The sequence below is a fragment of the Anabrus simplex genome, chromosome 11 (genome assembly GCF_040414725.1).
Source record: "Anabrus simplex isolate iqAnaSimp1 chromosome 11, ASM4041472v1, whole genome shotgun sequence".
In the NCBI taxonomy this organism is placed as follows: domain Eukaryota; kingdom Metazoa; phylum Arthropoda; class Insecta; order Orthoptera; family Tettigoniidae; genus Anabrus; species Anabrus simplex.
The window spans coordinates 93,918,555-93,939,386 of NC_090275.1; positions in this window are offsets into that span (position 1 = coordinate 93,918,555).

The window sequence follows — 20,832 nt, forward strand, 5'->3', positions numbered from 1 at the left end:
ACCTCTGGAAAGAAACGAACTGCTTCCTATCACACAGACAGGAACTGAAAAGATGCAATAGTTAGTGTTAGGTAACCGTTTTTAGCACGAATATAGTACGGAGCAGAGCAAACGACTTTTAAAACGCGCAGATCCTTATGAACCATCAAGCGTAATATTGAGTTAGTCACTCGGCTGGCGTAACCACAAGACTTCTTTTACGATAACGACTGACTTCGTGTCTGGCGTTTCTTCCTGCGTAAAGAGAGCACGGCTAACACTTTCGCTCGGCGGATCTCGAAGGAGAAAGCCTTGTCCACAGACCGACCACACGTGTTACGGTGCGATCATTCACGGCTATTCCCATGACCTTCACTGCCTGTTAGTTACTTCCTTCCTTCCTTCCGTATTCAGTGTTGTCCCGCTACACACCTCAGTGGAGTTAATCATCTTCAAACTACTCGCACGTAACGGAGACATTCTGTAAGCTGGCAGTTTGAGTCTAACCTGTAACAGATATGAAGGTAAACTCCAGTTTATTGTTGGTTGGAGCGATTAGCCTACGAGTTAAGCGACATACAGTATACTGTAGACTTGCGTGCAGAAGATGGTAGGATTGAACCACGCCATCGAAGGCCCTAGAGATAATTATCCGTGGTTTCTTACTTTCACACCGAGCTCGATAGCTGCAGTCGCTTAAGTGCGGCCAGTATCCAGTAATCGGGAGATAGTGGGTTCGAACCTCACTGTCGACAGCCCTGAAGATGGTTTTCCGTGGTTTCCCATTTTCACACCAGGCAAATGCTGGGGCTGTACCTTAATTCAGGCCACGGCCGTTTCCTTCCCATTCCTAGGCCTTTCCCATCCCATCGTCGCCATAAGACATATCTGTGTCGGTGCGACGTAAAGCAAAATAGCTTACTTTCACACGTGCCTTAAGGTGCCTGTTGGCCTTAAGGCAGTAGTTTAATTAAAAGAATTCAGTGGAAATTTCAGAAACCACAAGAAAAGTATCTATTACATTTTTCATGGGTCAACATTTAAAAGAAGAAGAAGAAGTCGTTAATATATGCTATTTGATATTTGTTTTACGTCGTACCGACACAGATAGGTCTTTGGCGACGATGGGATAGGAAAGGCCTAGGAAGTGAAAGGAAGCGGCCGTGGCCTTAATTAAGGTACAGCCCCGACATTTGCCAGGTGTGAAAATGGGAAACCACGGAAAACCATTTTCAAGGCTGCCGATAGTGGGATTCGAACCTACTATCTCCCGATTACTGGATACTGGCCGCACTTAAGCGACTGCAGCTATCGAGCTCGGTCGTTAATATATGAACCTTCTTCTTCTTCTCCTTCACGTGCCATATCCGGTCTCCCAGAGGTTGGTGATCTCCCTGGAGAAAGCACCCATTTTCTTTAACTAACTTGAAGAGTTGTTCGGTGTTGTTGCTGCAACTCCAGTCTTTGATGTTTTGGTGCCAGGACATCGGTAATGAAATGAAATGGCGTATGGCTTTTAGTGGCGGGAGTGTCCGAGGACAAGTTCGGCTCGCCAGGTGCAGGTCTGCGCGTTATGATGAGGATGAAATGATGAATAACATCGGAGGTCTACCAGCTCCTTTTTCCTTGTAATGTGAGGTGTAGAAGTCTGTACTTTCTACCTCGTAGAACATGGCCTAAATAGGCTGTTTTCCTAGCTTTATGATGTTTGCAAGCTCACGCGCAGATCTAGTTTCCCTTAACACTTTATTATTCGTTACAAAATGTATCCAGGATTTTCTAAGCATTCTCCTATGTAACCACATTTCAAAGATTTTTTTTTTGCTAGGGGCTTTACGTCGCACCGACGCAGATATGTCTTATGGCGACGATGGGATAGGAAAGGCCTAAGAGTTGGAAGGAAGCGGCCGTGGCCTTAATTAAGGTATAGCCCCAGCATTTGCCTGGTGTGAAAATGGGAAACCACGGAAAACCATTTTCAAGGCTGCCGATAGTGCGATTCGAACCTACTATCTCCCGGACGAAAGCTCACAGCCGCGCGCCTCTACGCGCATGGCCAACTCGCCTGGTTTCAAAGATCTTGAATATACAGATCAGACCTTAGTGTACCATAACAATCGACAGGCCTCTTCGCTGTTACTTCAAAATATTCATATAAGAACCTCATTTTTAACACCCTTACTCCGAATATATGTGGGAGCTCACCGTGGCCGCGACCGTTAAGGCGTTGCAGTCTAAACGGTCTGACACCGTCGGTAGCCCGTTCGAATCCCGTTGGTTGAAAACATTTTCACTATCAGAATGTTGGTCACAGGGCAGCAGAGATGGTGGTATACAATTTTTAATCACTAGATTAGAAAAGCCTTGATTCAATTCCAAATCTCACCGCAGTGCTCATATGAAGTTCTTGATGCTGATTAGTCCGTCGGATGGAAACGTTAAGCCTAGAGCCTTGGTTTTATTTAGCAGACTATGTGCCCGTCCCGTGTTTCACCCTCTCTCTATTTCATTATCATTATTACTTTTCACCATCGACTCACACAGAGATGCGAAAGTCACCTGTGGGTTTCAGCTAGAAATACCTGCACCACGCTTCTCCTGAGGCCACACGGCATCAATCAATAGGGATGTGTAGAACTAGCACCGATAGAGCGCACTGCTGTTGTACTGGGTAAGCGTAATGCGCTTTTCATTTGTCTCCTCTGTAGTCATGCCGCTAAATATCCATGAATTTAAGTTGTTTAAATTGTTATTTTCGTGACTATGTCGAGCTATTGCAGTGTTGTTCTTTGCAAAAATCAGGAAAGCCCATTTTCGTTTCTCCAGATTCCACAAGATAAAGAAATGGTTACGTGCTATTAAAAGGAAAAGTTTCGGTGAGAAGAATCTAACCGAAAATATTAAAATGTATTCCCATTATTTTCAACCCGGTGACTTCACGAAAACTTTGTTGGGTAAATGCGATTTACGAAGGGAAATGATTCGTATTTTCTACCTAAGGTAAGGTAAGGGTTATTCTACCCGAAGGCAGGTCCGAACCTCCGGAGAGGTGTTCCTGAGCCGGAGTTTACGTGCGGTAGGATGGCCAGTTCCTTTCCTCTCCTCCATTCCCTTACCCCCCACCAACAGCGCGTGGCAACCCATCCAACTCCTGACCACGCCCAATGTTACTTAACTTCGAAGATCTCACGGGATCCGGTGTTTCAACACGGCTACGGCCGTTGGCATGTACTACCTATAAACTATTAGGCATTTCAATAACAACCACCGAATTTATGCGTTTGTATTTAAAGGTAATAATTTCGTGTGGCTATTTCTAACCGAATGCAGCCCTTGTGAGGCAGACCCTCCGATGAGGGTGGGTGGCATCTGCCATGCGTAGGTAACTGCGTGTTATTGTGGTGGAGGATAGTGTTATGTGTGGTGTGTGAGTTGCAGGGATGTTGGGGATACTACAAACACCCAATCCCCGAGCCGTTGGAATTAACCAACGAAAGTTAAAATCCCCGACCTGGCTGGGAATCGAACCCGGTACCCTCTGAACCAAAGGTCAGTACGCTGACCATTCAGCCAACGAGTCGGACGCATTCAAACGTGAAAGAGCAAGTTTTTATTATTATTATTTTTTTTTTTTGCTATTTGCTTTACGTCGCACCGACACAGATAGGTCTTATGACGACGACGGGATAGGGAAGGCCTAGGAAGTGAAAGAAAGCGGCCGTGGCCTTAATTAAGGTACAGCCCCGGCATTTTCCTGGAGTGAAAATGGGAAACCACGCAAAACCATCTTCAGGGCTGCCGACAGTGGGGCTCGAACCCACTATCTCCCGATTACAAGAGCAAGATTAAAACCGGGCGCTGTTCCATCGCTTTTTCCTCATACACCAGAAAATTGCCAGATTAAAACGGTAAGCCTACAATATTGGAATATGCAGAAATCACCTCCTTTGAAGTACGGGAAGAAATCGTGAATATACCCGAAGAAGTGAGTGTAACATTTGTGACTTCCATTTTCAAATACATCAGCACTCAAGCAAATAGGCCTACTACAGGTAATTTGGTAGTTGAGCAAACATTGCGCAATCCTGATGCCATATTGCTTTAGGTATACAGGGCTTGTAGACGTCCAACATTGTAACTTGGTGTTTGCTGTTCTGGGAGAAAACGGATACAATTTACAGGTATTCCCTCTCGAACCCACACTGTGTTTCTTCTTGACAGTTACGAAGCTAAGGACCAACAAATCTGACAAGGAATTAAACCTTAACTTCGGAATCCATAAAACTACTGTCAGGAGAATATTTAATGTTTGGATTAATTTCATGTACTGCCAATTTAAAGAGTTGAACATTTGTCCTGATAGAGAAAATATCCTTGGAAACGGCTCCCTTGCTTTTAGACAGAAATACCCCTCGACTAGAGTTATAACTGGTGCAACTGAGATTATAATAGCCAAACTTGTTCCAAGGGCAAACATTGCTAACTGGCCTCAACCGTTTGGTAGGGGGATGCTGAAAAGTTTATAAATTTTGGCTGCATGTTTCTGGTCACCGAATAATACCAGTCTTGGGGAAGTGCTCTAATGCATAGCTTACAGCTGCAATATGCTTACATGCCTTGGGGCCTGCTTCAGCAAAACATTCACATTCCCCTCCTATAACGTCACCAGGTACTCCTAAAATAAGCTTCACATTATAAGTCTTATATTTTGTGTACTCGAATTTCACAGCATTGCATTTTAGAATTTCACCCGATTGAAATTAACCTGTTATAAACAAACCAAACTTTTAACTGAAAAGTCTGTATCCAGCATAACACAATGATATGTAGTTGGAAACAGGTGCTCCATCAATTTCCGATTTTCTAAATACGATATAATCCATCAAATGCAAATTTGTGATAGTGATCTTCACCTTATGGCTGATGGACAAATCTTCAAAGGAACCGGCACTGGGAAACTCAAGAAATTCACATGCCCTTGGTGGTGGACAAGGCTGTATCTGCAGTTTCATGTAAGCCATCAACCTTAAAAAAATACATGAATCGAAGTCTATAAGCAAGGGGAGCAAATGCGTATTTAAATCTCTATTTATGATTTAAGTCTTGTGGAGGTATATTTATTGATGTGCAATACTCAAGTAATTGTAATCATTAGTAAAAGGCATGCTGACACCTATTCATTATTTGGATAATAGAATTTTCTAATTATCGCTGTACTGATTCTTCCTTCCTCCCGCTAGTTTTAGCGTCTATGGTCCGTAGCTCATTTTGTAGCTGTTTAGCGATTAAACGCTCAAAATCGTCCGTTATGTACTAGGGGATATACCTATACAATTAATTAATTAATATACTCTTGGAGTAAAATTAGAGAAGATACAATTGGCTTTAGCTCATAAAACTCGGTCACATTCTATACATTACTCGCAGCTGACTGGGCGAATCATAAGACGATCGCCTTGCGCTTACCCGGTAATACACGAGCGCTATCTGGCGCAAACTTTCTCTGCCTATATCCCTATTCACTTAAATTCAATTCAATGCAATTCAGTTTAATTTTATTCCATCCAATCAACTGGTTGCTTTCTTCTTCTTCTTCTTCTTCTTCTTCTTCTTCTTCTTCGTCTTCTTCTACTTCTTCTTCTTCTTCTTTATCTGTTTACCCTTGTGGGTCGGTTTTTTCCTCGAACTCAGCGAGGGATCCCACCTCTACCGCCTCAAGGACAGTGTCCTGGAGCTTCAGACAACTGGGGAGAATTACCAGTACCTCGCCCTGGCGGCCTCAACTGCTATGCTGAACAGGGGCCTTGTGGAGGGATGGGAAGATTGGAACGGACAGGCAAGGAAGAGAGAAGGACGCGGCCGTGGCCTTAAGTTAGGAAGTGGGAAACTACGGAAAACCACTTCGAGGATGGATGAGGTAGGAATCGAACCCACCTCTTCTCAATTGACCTCCCAAGGCTGAGTGGACCCCGTTCCAGCCCTCGTACCACTTTTCAAATTTCGTGCCAGAGCCGGGAATCGAATCCGGGCCTCCGGGGGTGGCACTAATCACACGAACCACTACACCACAGAGGCGGACGGTTGCTTTCACATTGTAACATTCATAATGTATTATAATGTTTATTATGTTTTGAACAATAATAATAAATAAATACATAAAAAAGGCCACGCCTGGTACTTTGCTAGATCAAGTCCTTCGTTGTATCAGTGTCACAGAAGGAACTATCTTTGTTAGTGTAACACGTCCTTCGCTGTATCAGTGTCACAGAAGGAACTATCTTTGTTAGTGTAACACGTCCTTCGTTGTATCAGTGTCACAGAAGGAACTATCTTTGTTAGTGTAACACGTCCTTCGCTGTATCAGTGTCACAGAAGGAACTATCTTTGTTAGTGTAACACGTCCTTCGCTGTATCAGTGTCACAGAAGGAACTATCTTTGTTAGTGTAACACGTCCTTCGCTGTATCACAGAAGGAACTATCTTTGTTAGTGTAACACGTCCTTCGCTGTATCAGTGTCACAGAAGGAACTATCTTTGTTAGTGTAACACGTCCTTCGCTGTATCAGTGTCACAGAAGGAACTATCTTTGTTAGTGTAACACGTCCTTCGTTGTATCAGTGTCACAGAAGGAACTATCTTTGTTAGTGTAACACGTCCTTCGTTGTATCAGTGTCACAGAAGGAACTATCTTTGTTAGTGTAACACGTCCTTCGCTGTATCAGTGTCACAGAAGGAACTATCTTTGTTAGTGTAACACGTCCTTCGCTGTATCAGTGTCACCGAAGGAACTATCTTTGTTAGTGTAACACGTCCTTCGCTGTATCAGTGTCACAGAAGGAACTATCTTTGTTAGTGTAACACGTCCTTCGCTGTATCAGTGTCACAGAAGGAACTATCTTTGTTAGTGTAACACGTCCTTCGCTGTATCAGTGTCACAGAAGGAACTATCTTTGTTAGTGTAACACGTCCTTCGCTGTATCAGTGTCACAGAAGGAACTATCTTTGTTAGTGTAACACGTCCTTCGCTGTATCACAGAAGGAACTATCTTTGTTAGTGTAACACGTCCTTCGCTGTATCAGTGTCACAGAAGGAACTATCTTTGTTAGTGTAACACGTCCTTCGTTGTATCAGTGTCACAGAAGGAACTATCTTTGTTAGTGTAACACGTCCTTCGTTGTATCAGTGTCACAGAAGGAACTATCTTTGTTAGTGTAACACGTCCTTCGCTGTATCAGTGTCACAGAAGGAACTATCTTTGTTAGTGTAACACGTCCTTCGCTGTATCAGTGTCACCGAAGGAACTATCTTTGTTAGTGTAACACGTCCTTCGCTGTATCAGTGTCACCGAAGGAACTATCTTTGTTAGTGTAACACGTCCTTCGCTGTATCAGTGTCACCGAAGGAACTATCTTTGTTAGTGTAACACGTCCTTCGCTGTATCAGTGTCACCGAAGGAACTATCTTTGTTAGTGTAACACGTCCTTCGCTGTATCAGTGTCACCGAAGGAACTATCTTTGTTAGTGTAACACATCCTTCGCTGTATCAGTGTCACAGAAGGAACTATCTTTGTTAGTGTAACACGTCCTTCGTTGTATCAGTGTCACAGAAGGAACTATCTTTGTTAGTGTAACACGTCCTTCGTTGTATCAGTGTCACAGAAGGAACTATCTTTGTTAGTGTAACACGTCCTTCGCTGTATCAGTGTCACAGAAGGAACTATCTTTGTTAGTGTAACACGTCCTTCGTTGTATCAGTGTCACAGAAGGAACTATCTTTGTTAGTGTAACACGTCCTTCGCTGTATCAGTGTCACCGAAGGAACTATCTTTGTTAGTGTAACACATCCTTCGCTGTATCAGTGTCACAGAAGGAACTATCTTTGTTAGTGTAACACGTCCTTCGCTGTATCAGTGTCACAGAAGGAACTATCTTTGTTAGTGTAACACGTCCTTCGCTGTATCAGTGTCACAGAAGGAACTATCTTTGTTAGTGTAACACGTCCTTCGCTGTATCACAGAAGGAACTATCTTTGTTAGTGTAACACATCCTTCGCTGTATCAGTGTCACCGAAGGAACTATCTTTGTTAGTGTAACACGTCCTTCGCTGTATCAGTGTCACAGAAGGAACTATCTTTGTTAGTGAAACACGTCCTTCGCTGTATCAGTGTCACCGAAGGAACTATCTTTGTTAGTGAAACATTAAATAGCTGTTACTATCTCCCTCTGGATGGGGACATCCATTATCAGACCCGAAGTATCCGGATACCCTATATGCTAGTAAACAACAACAACAACAACAACAACAACAACCTGTTTGAAAGGAGACAGGGAGGATTGTATTGCTCACTGAGACTATGGAATAACTACATGGGTATGCCAGATGAGCTTAGTGATTTTCACCGTGGGCTAATGAAATGGCGTATGGCTTTTAGTGCCGGGAGTGTCCGAGGACAAGTTCGGCTCGCCAGGTGCAGGTCTTTCTATTTGAAGCCCGTAGGCGACCTGCGTGTCGTGATGAGGATGAAATGATTGATGAAGACGACACCTACACCCATTCCCAGTGCCAGCGAAATTAACCAATGATGGTTAAAATTCCCGACCCTGCTGGGAATCGAACCCAGGACCCCTGTGGCCAAAGGCCAGCACGCTAACCATTTAGCCAAGGAGCCGGACACCGTGGAGTAATCATTGGCATCTGTAAGGGACATTTCCAATCTTACGAATGTACCCAATCGACTGTCAGTTATGCAATTGTAAAGTGCGAACGTGAAGGTATAGCCACAATACAGCCACGATCTTGTCAGCCACATATACTGACTCCCCGGAACCAACGAACATTGAAGAAGGTGGTGCCAGGCCATCGTTGGTTGTCTGTAAAAAGAATCACCGGGGAATTTCGAAGTGCTACACAAAGTACAGCCAGTCCCATAGCTGAAGAATAGGGTATCATGTTCGTGAAGCTGCCCATAAATCAAAAATTTCCTCTCTTAATAAAAAGCGCCACTTGTCAGTTCATGGTAGGAAAGGTTATTCCTGTGAGATTTCAACAAGAATAACAGATATTTTAGATTCAGGATGTGAAATGGACTGTATCGCTATTGACCTAACTAGCGCCTTTGACAGGGTAGTTTATGGAAGGTTCTTGATGAAAATGGGAACTATTGATATAAACAAAAGAGTGACCGGACTGACTGGGTGGTAAAATTTCTCCAAAATCGAACTCTGAGAATTACCGTAAGTTAAGCGTTATCCGGTCCTGTAATGATCCAGATGGGGGTCCCACAAGGCAGTGTTATTGGACCTCAGTGTTTTCATATGTGCGGATGATAATAATAATAATAATAATAATAATAATAATAATAATAATAATAATAATAATAATAATAATAATAATAATAATAATAATAATAATAATAATAATAATAATAATAATAATAATCCACAGCCTGTTTCCAGTCATTCGACCGGGTCAGGAATGGAATGAATGAAGCCCCAGTCTAGCGGCGAGGACAGGAATTGTGCCAGCTGCTGAAGCCTGTCGCACTCCTCTGGGGCAATGATTAATGAATGACAGATGAAGTGAAATGATATTCGAATGTGTTGCTGGAATGAAAGATGACAGAGAAAACCGGAATCCCCGGAGAGAAACCTGTCCCTCCTCCGCTTTGTCCAGCACAAATCTCACATGGAGTGACCGGGATTTGAACCACGGAACCCAACGCTGAGAGGCCGGCGCGCTGCCGCCTGAGCCACGGAGGCTCTAATAATAATAATAATAATAATAATAATAATAATAATATAATAATAATATAATAAAACCAAACCCTATGGCACTACAGACCCGATGGGCCATGGCCTGCCAAGCGACCGCTGCTCAAACCGCAGGTCTGCAGATTACGAGGTGTCGTGTGATCAAGTTGACGAATCCTCTCCGCCGTTATTCTTGGCTTTCTAGACCGGGATTAATAATAATTGTTACGGGAGTACCCGTGGAGCAGAAAGAGGTTAAAGAAGCTGCTGGGGTGAATGGGTCTAACTACAATATCAAGAACTGAATTAAAATTTTAACAAAGGTTATATTTCTTTAGAATTACAAATATTAACAAATAACAACATGACAGGTACAATTAGCAATCTTGAAACGAGACGTGGAAAAGCCCAAAATTCGGAACTTTAACAATTTTGGGCTTCCAGCCCCTAATTTCTGAGTTACCAGCTCAAGTTTACAATTCAAAATGAGGAATAATTAGTCAAGGGCAGAAATCTCCTAATTCAAGAGCACTTGCTCCCTAAATTACAATGTCTAGCCTTCCAGAGGCACCCTTCACTATTACAAAATTTCGGAAAGAGTTAACAAGCTCTCAGTTTCCTCCAGCCTACTCAAGGCGACATCAAAATCTTACAATCTCTGACCTCTCAAGGCCCAACTTACAAATTGAAACAGTACCCAACCTATAGGGCCTTTGCGAAAAAGAACAGGTTAAATAAACGGCCCCCAACACAAAATGAATGGAGGCGTACACTGCGCTCCCAGATAATGAAAACTTAAGGGCTCTCGGCCGATGAAACAGGGGCTAGTCCCAAACTACTGAGGTGGCTCGTATGGAAATTATTACTTTAATACATTACAGAAAAAAAACTGTTACTAAATCGTAGTCACCTCAAACCAAGATGAAGGGGAGCTCGAGAGGGTAACTCACTCTCTATCCCCGATTTACAGTTAAAGACTTTATGAAATTTTACATTAACCAAAAGAAGATTTACATTTTAGAAAAGTTTGTTACATAGTTAAAGATTCGGACCTTCCCCTCAGATAAAGTTGCGGAGACAGCAAGAAAGATAGAATTTACGTGGCCATTACCTTGTAGATGATCTGCCGGCCGAAGAAAGAGCCGCCCCGCCTCCTGCCTTAACACACACACTTGGAAAGACGGCGATCAATTGACAAGGTAGCCCAAAAAGCCGCAGTTTATATATCCTCAGGGAAGGTTCGAGAAGTTATTGGACTAATCCGGATACACCCTCTCAATTTTATTGGTTGAACTCAAAATCGAACAAGAAGGCTGAAAATTAATTACAGAAATTTTTCATTGGCCAGATTCAAAACTGGCGGACTGGGACAGAAGTGTTGCAAACCTAGAATTACATAAAAACGAATGAGGGTTGGGAAAACCTCTAAACACAAAATTTCTTTCAGTAACCACTTCCTTTACCTTGCACCAGAGTGCATGATCATAGTTTTTTGGTAGTGACATCTGTGGAAAAATGTTCAAACTTCTTGATGTATAGCAAAACAAAACGAGGAGAAATTCAATCACTTTAGGAAACTTCACAATAACACAGTTACTTAATATTTCAGTAGTGACATCTGATTAAAGTTCAAACTTCATGTGGTATCAGTTTCACCTTTTGATCGATAGAGGAGTTCATGAAGGCCCTTATTTTGAATGGACGGTGTTGTGGTTACCTCTCGGTATAATAATAATAATAATAATAATAATAATAATAATAATAATGATGATGATGATGATGTTTACAATTATGCTTTCACGGCCTCTACTTGTAGACATGCTATGGCTTTTGGATTATGCCATGTCAATAAAACAAGGTGAAACTCTTTGCGTTTTGCAGAGAATTTTGCTCCGCGTCTTCAGAGACTACGTACGAGGAGGGCTGGATGGTGTTTAATAAGGACGATGTTACTGGCATTCGATTTCTTTCACTACTCGTAAGGTTTTCAGATGCGCCGAGGTGTCGGAATTTTAACCGCAGGAGTTATTTTTCCTCTTACTCCACCGATACGTGTCTGACGTATTTAAGCACGTTCAAATACCATTGGATGGAGCTGGGATCGAACCTGGCTACATGGGTTCAGAAAGTGATCACTCTGCCGTATGAACCACCAACCCAGCACTCCGTGGCCCCATCCATATTTCTTTTTTCATTCGCCATTAAGAAGAATACGATTTTCAAAATCCCGAAGCAAGATGATCATAGATCTGCCTTGTATGATCGACGTGATGTCCGGACTAGTGTGCGGAGAAAGGAACTCGTCAGAGAAAGTGATCAACTTCTCCCAGTATAACTCATCCTCCTTACGTGTCAGATGAAGAGCCAGCTGTTGTTTGAAAGGAAACTGGTTACATTCTACAACAGAGACTCCTAGCCGCTAAGTGGATCCAGAAACTGGTTCAGTGGAGCTCTCCATGTCACCTTGTCCTGTGATAACAGTTCGATCTATCCTATTAGGAGCTCGGAGTCCAAAGGAGTTTGCTGCGGACTACAGGTCGTGTGGCTTGCATTCGGGAAATGATAGGCTTCAATCTGGATCCCAAATGACTAGACTCCGGAATTTTAGGTAGTAATCGTTTAGAATGCAAACTAATTTGGTTATTAGGAAATGTTGACTAGCCCGTTCTTCCGTTATGTGGCGAACGTAACATAAATTCTAGGGGTTCTGATGGATCGAACCCCTACTGTTTATGCAAAGCTCATAACATAATTGTTGTGTAGGGTAGACTATACTTGTAACCCGCTTCAATACGTCTGCATTCTAACCGATTACTGCCTAAATTCGGAGCTCTACGTAATGACTTATCCGTATTTTTCTTTCTCCACACCGCTCAAATTCAGGAGCTGTACTTGATTTAGAGCATGGTCGTTATCTTTCCAGTTCTTTCCCATCCCACGATCGCCGAAAGCCTAGTGCTTTGAAACCAATTCTATTGATGTCTCTTACTTGTACCAGGGTTCTCAATTTTTTTTTCTTTCTTTCTTTCTTTCTTTCTTTCTTGACCACACTTGGTCAACTCTGGTTCTATTCGGACCCCAGCGGTGTCAGGTTTGCGAGACCTTTCGTTTTCGAAGGGTCACAAATATTCCATTTTTTCTCTTGTGGTTAGATGTAAGAAGGAGTGTTTCTCTAGCTGTACGCTACCTTAAAACAATAACACCACCATAACCAACCATATCGTTCACCTGCTGCAAGTTGACAATCTCCTGTGCAACTAATTTTCGATACTCCCGTATCTATCAGGCCTAAAAAATACACCATTTGAAGAGAAGTTGAAGTAATAATAATAATAATAATAATAATAATAATAATAATAATAATAATAATGATGATGATAATAACAACGCCGCGCATTTATATCTAGCGCCTAAAAGAACTCCTCTACTGGTGAAACAGTGAAAATGAAACTAGACCAACTTATAAATTTACTCAGAAGATATCACCACTCAAATATGATATAATTTTGTTATGGTGAAGTTTCCTGAACTGACTGTATTTCTACTTGTTTTGTTTTCCATTCATTAAGAAGTTTGGACATTCTTCCATAGATGTCACCACTAAAAACTATGATCATGCACCCTGGTGCGAAGTGAACGAACTTTGGATTTAAAGAAGTTGTGTATTCATAAGCTTTTTACTAATTTATGTTTATTTATTTTTGGGTTGACAATATTTATCTTTTCTTTCCACCAGTTTTGAATAGAGCCAATTCCTAATTTCTGTAATTAATTTTCTACTAATCACAGTCTTCTTCTTCTTCTTCTTCTTCTTCTTCTTCTTCTTCTTCGATTTTGAGTGTAACTTTTATATTCACCAATAAAATGAGAGGTCTCGAACTTTCCCCGAGGGTTTATAAACTGCGGATTTTCATGTCTCTTGGCCATTTGATCGTCATCTTACTGAGTGTGTGTGTGTGTCAAGCAGGAGGCGGGAGGCCTCTTCGTCAGCTGCTAGAACTTCTATAAGGTAATGGCCACATAACATCTTTATTTGTTGCTAGCTCCACAGTTTAACCAGAGGGAAAGGTCCGAAATCGTTAACCATGGAACCTTCTGTTCTAAAAATGTGCTAATGTACCCTCTCGAGCTCCCCTTCATCTTGGTTTGAGGTGCCACGTTTTTGTAATCTTTCGTTTCTGCCATGTATTAATGTTATTTCTATACGAGTCCCCTCAGTAGTTTGGGAATAGCCCCTGTTTCATCGGCCTAGTGCCCCTTAGGTTTTAAGAGTTCATATCTAGGGGTGCAAGTACACGCCTCCCTTCAATTCGTGTTTCGGGCAATTTTACTTAACCTGTTTTTTCCGCAAAGGCCCTGTAGGCTGGGTACAAGATACCCCTGTTTCACATTATAAGTTGGGCCATGGAAGGCCAGAGAGTGTACGATTTTTGATATTGCCTCGAGGAGGCTGAAAGGAAACGGAGAGCCTGTTAGCTCTTTCTCAAATTTTGCAATTGTAAAGTGGGCACAGGCTAGATATTGCATATTTAAGAGCAAGTGCTCTTTGAATTAGGGGATTTCTGCCCTTTACTAGAGTTGTCCTTTAAATTGTAAATTTGAGCTGGGAGCTCAAGCATTGTAAAGCGAGGAGCTTCAAGCCCAGGACCTGTCGAATTCACTAATGTTGTATTTTCCTTGACTTGTTCCAAAATTGCTAATTGTACCTGTTATATTGTTATTTGTTGATTGTTTGAAATTCTAAAGAAATATAACCTTCACTTTAAGTTTTAAATTCTATTCTTGACATTGTAGTTAGACCCATTCATCCCAGCACCTTCTTTCACCTCTACGATCCATAAATACTCCGGAACAATAATAATAATAATAATAATAATAATAATAATAATAATAATAATAATAATAATAATAATAATAATAATAATAATAATAATAATAATAATAATAATAATTCTTTTCGTTTTGGCCACCTGAGGACTACGTCAACTCGTATCAGCTTAGTTTCTTCTGTTCTTTCTCCTTGTCTAATATTCTTTCATTCTCATACCTTCTTCGCTCATCTGTCCATGATGATTTTCTCTCATGAAAACCTGTGCAAGCCTGAATTTTTGATTTAAAAATCACTCTGTTGTATATCTCTGGTTACTGTATTCCCATTTCTTCTAGATCTTTTAGCACTTCTTGGATCCAGCGTACTTTGGACCTGGTATTCACAAGAAACTGTATTATTTGCTGTGTTAATCTCTCCTGGTCCATTCTCAGGATGTGTCCGAAGAACACGTTCCTTCTTTCCCGTATGATGTCCGAGATTTCCTCTGTCTTAGTATTCAATTCGCTCGTTTTCTAAATTGAACGTCCTCTGTTCTTTGCGGTCCCAATATCTTCTTGAGAATCTTTCGTTCTACCATTTCTAATCCCTTAAGTACTCCTGTTCTTATTAGATTAAGAGTTTCTGTGAACCCGAGCTGAGTGCTCAGACGGTTAAGGCGCTGGCCTTCTAACCCCAACTTGGCAGGTTCGATCCTGGCTCAGTCCGGTGGTATTTGAAGGTGCTCAAATACGACAGCCCCGTGTCGGTAGATTTACTGGCACGTAAAAAGAACTCCTGTGGGACTAAATTCTGGCACCTCGGCGTCTCCGAAGACCTTAAAAAGTAGTTAGTGGGACGTAAAGCAAATAACATTAAGAGTTCCTGTTGCATATAAGGCTTCGGGGTGGATCACTGTCTAGTAATGTCCCGATTTTGTATTAATCGAAATATTATTCTTATTGTAGACATTTATAGTTAGTTTGTATGCTAAATTCATGTTGTTTATTCGAGCTCCCATTGCTTCTTTTCTGTTAGCGCAGTTTCTATCCATTCTCCTAGGTACTTAAATCTCTCCACCTTCTGAATTTCCCCTCCTTCTATTGCCATCCACCTAGGAGCTGCCTTGATGTTTGTCGCATACTGTATCTTGTCGACAGAGATCTGTAGGCCTGCTTTAGCCGCTTGTCTCTGTTGTTTCGTAGTTTGGTTAACCGCCTCATTTAATGATTCCGGCAATATCACAATATCACCTGCGAATGCTAGACAATCTACCCGAAATCCTTTTTATTGCACCCACTTCTTTTATTTCTCGTCGCCATTCCCTGATCACCTTATCAAGTAGTCCGGCTCAGTGGCTAAATGGTTATCAACAGGGGTTTTGTCACAGGGGTCTCAGGGTCGATTCCTGGCAGGGTCGGGAATTTCAACCATTATTGGTTAATTCCGCTGACACGGGGGGATGGGTGTATGTGTTGTCTTAATCATAATTTCATCCACATCAGGGCGCGCAGGTCGCCTACGGGAGTCAAATCAGAAGACCTGCGCTTGGCGAGCTGAAGTCCTCGGACACCTCCCGGCACTAACAGCCATACGCCATTTCATTTTACCTTACCAAGTACACAGTCAAAGAGCAAAGCGTCTGACTCCGGTTGTAATCTTGAAGGTCTCTGAAAGCTTTACTCTTAACTTTAACTTGGATGTTGTGTTGTTTAAGGACTGTTTGATCAGTTCACTGGATTTTCTATCCGAACTCATCTCCTTTAAAATTTGGAACAGTGTTCGTCTGTACTGTATAGTGAATCATAGAATAATAATAATAATAATAATAATAATAATAATAATAATAATAATAATAATAATAATAATAATAATAATAATAATAATAATAATAATATAATTCCGCCTGATGTTTAAGGCGTGAAGTATTAATTTAAGGTCTGCCACTGTGGTTAGCGAGTTCGAGTCCCGTACGTCGAAAAATGTTCACCATCAGAATGCTGGACGGTGGGGTAGGAGAATGGTGTCATACCATTTCTAATCACTAGATAGCGAACGAATAACCTGGATTCAATTTCAAACCTTCAGGGCAGGGAACAAAAACTTGTTAATAGTAATAAGAAACGATGGTTTGATCAAGGAAGACATGCGATCGGCCAGTGTCAACAATGAAGATGCTGGAGACAGTGCAAAAGAGAGAAATATGTACTGAAGATTCGACCGTGCTACGCGGAATAACAGTTATGCTAGAAGAGGAAGAAGAAGAGGGGAAATAATCGTATATTCCTAGGCACCGGAAATGCAGAAAATCGAAGTGGTGCCATTTATGTAATCTGGGTACCAATTTCGATGTTCCGATTGCGGTTCCATCTAGCAGCGGTAGGCTTAGTGATGGGATAATCGAATACTTTTAATAATTGAATAACCTCCATCCGATTATTTAAATAATCGAATAAATAATCAAGTGAGTTTCAAATAGCATTCGTATATATCCTATAGAATAATTAGATACGTCAGGAATAAAGTTTTCGTTTTTAAGTGCGTATGCCCTATATTTTTTCAAATGAATCTCCAAATTTTGAAACTAAATGAGTTTAGTGAACTGCCTTAATCTTTAATATCTGGAAAATAAAGTAAATGGCGTCTTCTGATCACAAGCCCGAGTACGCCTACTTGTGATCCTCTTCTCTATCTTCAGATCGGGTTGTTCCACTCTTCTTCTTTGGTCATTCCTCTTAGTCAGCATGCCGTTTATGAATTTTGGATCTGAAATTTACCCTGTTCTGGACATCTACTGGTGTAATTTCTGCCTGTTTCAGATTATTATTATTATTATTATTATTATTATTATTATTATTATTATTATTATTATTATTATTATTATTATTACTGTACTTTGGTGGATCAGCAGAGGTGAAAAAAGGTGCGGGCTGGAATGGGTCTAACTACAAGTCCGAAAGAAGAATTTAAAAATTTAAATAAAGGTTATATTTTCAACAGACAACAAAAATTTAACCACTTTTCACTAGGTGAAATAACAATGAAAATTCAGGTACGCTAGAAGTTTTACAAACAAAGCACAAGTTAAGAGGACTTTACAAATTCTGGGCTTCGTGCCCCAAGTTACAATTCCTGAGCCCTCAGCTCACCACCACAAATTACCAAAGGGCAGAAAACCCCTCATTACCTGGAGCACTCGCTCCCCACGTTCAACCTGAAGCCTCCCGGAGGCACTTTTCAAACCCAAGAAAGAGCTGAGCCGCTCTCAATTTTCCAAGCCTATTAAAGGCTTTACCTAGACTTCAGGATCCACTGGCATCAAGGCACAACTTACAAATATAAACAGGGGTATCTCGTACCCAATCTAATGGGCTTTCGTGGAAAAAGAACAAATTAATTAAATGGCCCCAAAATACCAAGGTGAATGGAGGCGTGGACTTGTACTCCTACATGAAGCTTGTTAAAACCTAAGTGGCGCTAGGTCGATAAGCGGGGGCTATTCCCATACTATGGAGGTGACACGTAGACAGAATAAATTTAACACATTAAGAAGGAATAGAAGAACGGTTACAAAACGTAGTCACCTCAAATTCAAGATGAAGGGGTAGCTAGAGAGGGTAAGGCACTCTCTATCCCCGATTTGCAGTTAAAGTTATATGAAGATTTTACAAAGACCGGAAAGATTTTACATGTTTCAATGGATTGTTTACATATTAAAGGTTTCGGACCTGCCCCGAGGGTTAAACTGCTGAGCTAGCAAAAAATAAAGATGTTAAACGGCCATTACCTTGTTGAAGAACGGCTGCCTGAAGAAAGAGGCGCTTCCGGCCCCCTGCTACATATCCACACACTGAGCTAGATGTTGTTCGAGTGGCCAAGAGCCGTGAAAATCAGCAGTTTTTAAACCCTCGTGGAAGCTTCGAGACCTTTCATGAATAATTAAGACACACCCACTCAACTTTATTGGGTAGCTAAAAGTTATACATCAACATCGAAGAAGAAAGACACTATTGGTCAAAAATTAATTAAAGAAATTCGGGATTGGCTGAGTTCAAAACTGGCGGAAAGAAAGATTAATATTGCCAACCCAAAGAATGAAAGAACAAAATTTAGTAAAGACAAACTTTCGAGTACAAAATTTCTTCAAAAAGTTCCTTCCCTTCGCATCAGGGTGCATGATCATAGTTTTTAGTAGAGACATCTGTCAGAGAAGGTCCACACTTCTTGATCAACCAAAAAAAAAAAAAAAAATCGAAATACACACAGTGGCATCTTCTGAGGAACTGTTGGATTAATTCAGTAGTTAAAGATCAGAGTTTCTGCGGTAGAAAGTAATTTAAGGCGGAAAATTCAAATGTGCGGCGTATAGGTGTACCAACCGGTACAATTATTATTATTATTATTATTATTATTATTATTATTATTTTCGGGCTGTTGTAGACGACATTATTTCAATATTAGTGTGCAAAAACTGGTTTTGAACGGAATACTTGTGTGCTGATAAGATTTTTGATTTTAATAATAATGATGATAATACCAACATTTTAATTTAAAATTACAATTTTTATGCATTGATTGTATTAAAAGCCACACGGTTCAATTAAATACTTTGCGGATTGGTAGCTGTATATTTTTTCCTCTCCGGATCACTATCGAACGAGTCTGCGCGTGATCGTGTTCGAGATCTTTCCAATTAATCATCCTAACAGGATAACAACCACTTCCTTTCCTTTTATCACTGAGAAAGTCAGGACAAATCATTTGACCTCTGTAATTCATTGAGTTAGTGACCCGAGTTCAGTCACACTTTCTTCATCATTTGTCGGTGATGTCGCAACGGAGAAAACAAACCGCGTTTACTGCAAGAAGTTTACCGGTATCACGAACTTCTGTCCGGTATAAAAAGTGAGAGTTTGAGCTTGACCTGCGTGTCCCGGAGACTGGACCTTGTACTGACCAGCACTTGTTTGGTTACACTGCCGGACTTTCCCCGCAAAGAAAGCTCTGTACCGGTAGACAAAGCTGGTAATTTTAATCTTTTAATACATAAGTAGAGGACCCGTAATACTCCGCAGTATTCGTTGTAAATAGGTCACATAACTTCTCTTGATATGCCTGCCGTAGTCATGTTGTTTTGCCTGCCCTTTTATGAACATTTAATAACAAGCACTTTGTGGTATGCCGCAGTTCGCAGTCAGAATTAATCTATTCTGACGGTATCGTGCCGTCTGCTTGGTAAAATTCTATCCATACATTCGCTTTTTATCCTGCTGTTCGCCCTACTGTCGGCAGCCCTGAAAATGGTTTTCCGTAGTTTCCCATTTTCACACCAGGGAAATTCTGGGGATGTACTTTAATTAAGGTCACGGCCGCCTCCTTCCCCCTCCTAGGCCTCCCCTGTACCATCATCGCATAAAACCTATCTGTTTCAGTGCGACGCAAAATAAATTGTAAAAATAAAATTAAAACATCCTGTAGTTCTTAATGTAAAGCTTAGTATTGTGTCGTAGAAGGCAACGGTATTTTAAATCGCAGTTCTTCTATATAGAAGGGTTGTCTTGTGAGCTCATAGGTTAGTCTCGAAGGAGCGTCTTTATCCAGGCAGAGAACTTTTCAAGATACATGGCCTTCACTCTTTATTAGGTCATCCTTCGATAGGGGTTTCCAGATAATGTATAAGGCGTATGTCTTGATGGTGTCTGTTTATACGTAGACTTTTTTCTCTTAGCAGCATGTAAGTTATTAGTAACGCTCTGCTATCTGTTGAATATACTTGGAAGCTGGGAATGGTTAGAGAATCAAAGAGTATCTAGCAGGGAAGAGTATTGTTCCGTGATCAGAGGAAGTGTGCACTCTCTGGCTGGACAGGTAGTAATCGAACATGGCTGCATGCAATGACCTTACTAAGGATGAAAATCGTATGTATCAGAATATTAATGAAAGTATTAATCTCTTAGCAACCCGCTAAGTACAGAATGTATTGCGGGTTAGAGTAAACGTTCGCCTGCAATTACTGGAGTGGTCATTTAATCACTTGATTTTATAATTACTAAAAGTTGGCTAAAATAAAAACCTATGAATACCTCATGATTGTCCGGCAGGTAATTTCGGAGAGAATAAAACACAAATGAAGGATATCGGTCCACTAGAATGGACAGACGGATTTTCCAAAGAGGAAAAGAGAAAATAACGTTTAGGATAAATTATTATTAGTAGAGTCCGACTCTTTGGCTGAATGTTCAGCCTACTGCCCTTCGGTTGAGAAAGTCCCGGGTTCGATTCTCGGCCGGATTGA